This window comes from Condylura cristata, unplaced genomic scaffold, assembly GCF_000260355.1.
Source record: "Condylura cristata isolate star-nosed mole 26May11 unplaced genomic scaffold, ConCri1.0 scaffold00014, whole genome shotgun sequence".
Lineage (NCBI taxonomy): Eukaryota > Metazoa > Chordata > Mammalia > Eulipotyphla > Talpidae > Condylura > Condylura cristata.
In genome coordinates, this window is record NW_004567115.1 from 23,815,416 (window position 1) to 23,816,660 (window position 1,245).

The following is a 1,245-nucleotide window of genomic DNA, read 5'->3' on the forward strand; positions in this document are numbered from 1 at the left end:
CCCAGTTCCCCTTAACATACCTACAAAAAAATTCTGATTACATCCTTCTTCCGTGTAGTCTCTGGAAATGAATAGGTTCCCTCCCTGCCATCAAGTCTAACTTCTCCATCTTTACCAGTGGACTCAGCTCCTCCATCCACTTTCAATCGCCATCTCTAATATTTTAACCTCTGGCTCCCTAGTGATGAATGAAATTGTTTCATCAGGCTATTCCCCAGCCCTGATGAATCCCTTCCAGTTATTATCCACTCATTCTTTTAAGAGCAAACATTTGCTTAGGGACCATTTCTCATAAAAACAAGGATTTGACAAGTGTGGACATCTTGCCATGTGAATCAGGTTTTTCTTTTGTAGAAAGAGAATGCCTTGGAAAAGAACTAGGAAGATTTGTCCACACAGCTATGTCTACTTTCATCCTCCACTTCCCAGTCTATTATGATGTGGATTCTGCCACCATTCTACTAAAATCATGCATGACCCTCATTTAAAAGTAGGTGTTGCCCAGGGTTCAGTTTCCAGACTACATGGCCCTTTGCAACAGTGCTACATTAGTTTTTCAAACTGCTGAAGTAGTCAATTCAATTTAGGGCATCATTACAGGTAGTTAAAAAAAAATGCAATCCAAAGTGTTGACTGTTTTAGAAACTTCATTGAAAACCACGCTGCAGTGTGCATACCACCAGGTCACATTGCAAAATGTATAATGTGAGAGGTGTGATCATGAAATTTGAAATACATTGTTCTAAATTAGTGATCTTTAAAAGCCCATCATTGTAAATTGAGTAAATTGCAGAGGATTTCAGGTGGACTGTAAACATTTGCATTGTTAATCAAAACTTAAAAAATCCATGGCAGTGATTTACTTGATGTCTGCCAACTACTCAATGCCAACTACTCAAAAAGAAATGGTGAGGAATGTGTTTGCAAAGCACGCCGCAGCCGCGCTCAAAGCCCGTTAGTCAGTCTTTCAAGGCTCTTTATTAGTGCGGTGATTTCCAGTCGTGGCCAAGAACTCGCTCCCCATCTCCCCGACATGAAGTGGGTCCTACGAACCAACTTGCGGCCATGCCCCTCGCCCACCATCCCGCGTCTACACCTAGTCCAGCTTCTGGCGTTTGAACCCGGAGGCCCAGCCCACAGGCCCGCCCACCTGACCTTAAACTGGGCCTGCAGCGCACACTCAGCGCGGCAGCAGTGGCCCCACGAAAGGCCTTTCCTACTTGAAGATTACGGGCCAATCAGCAA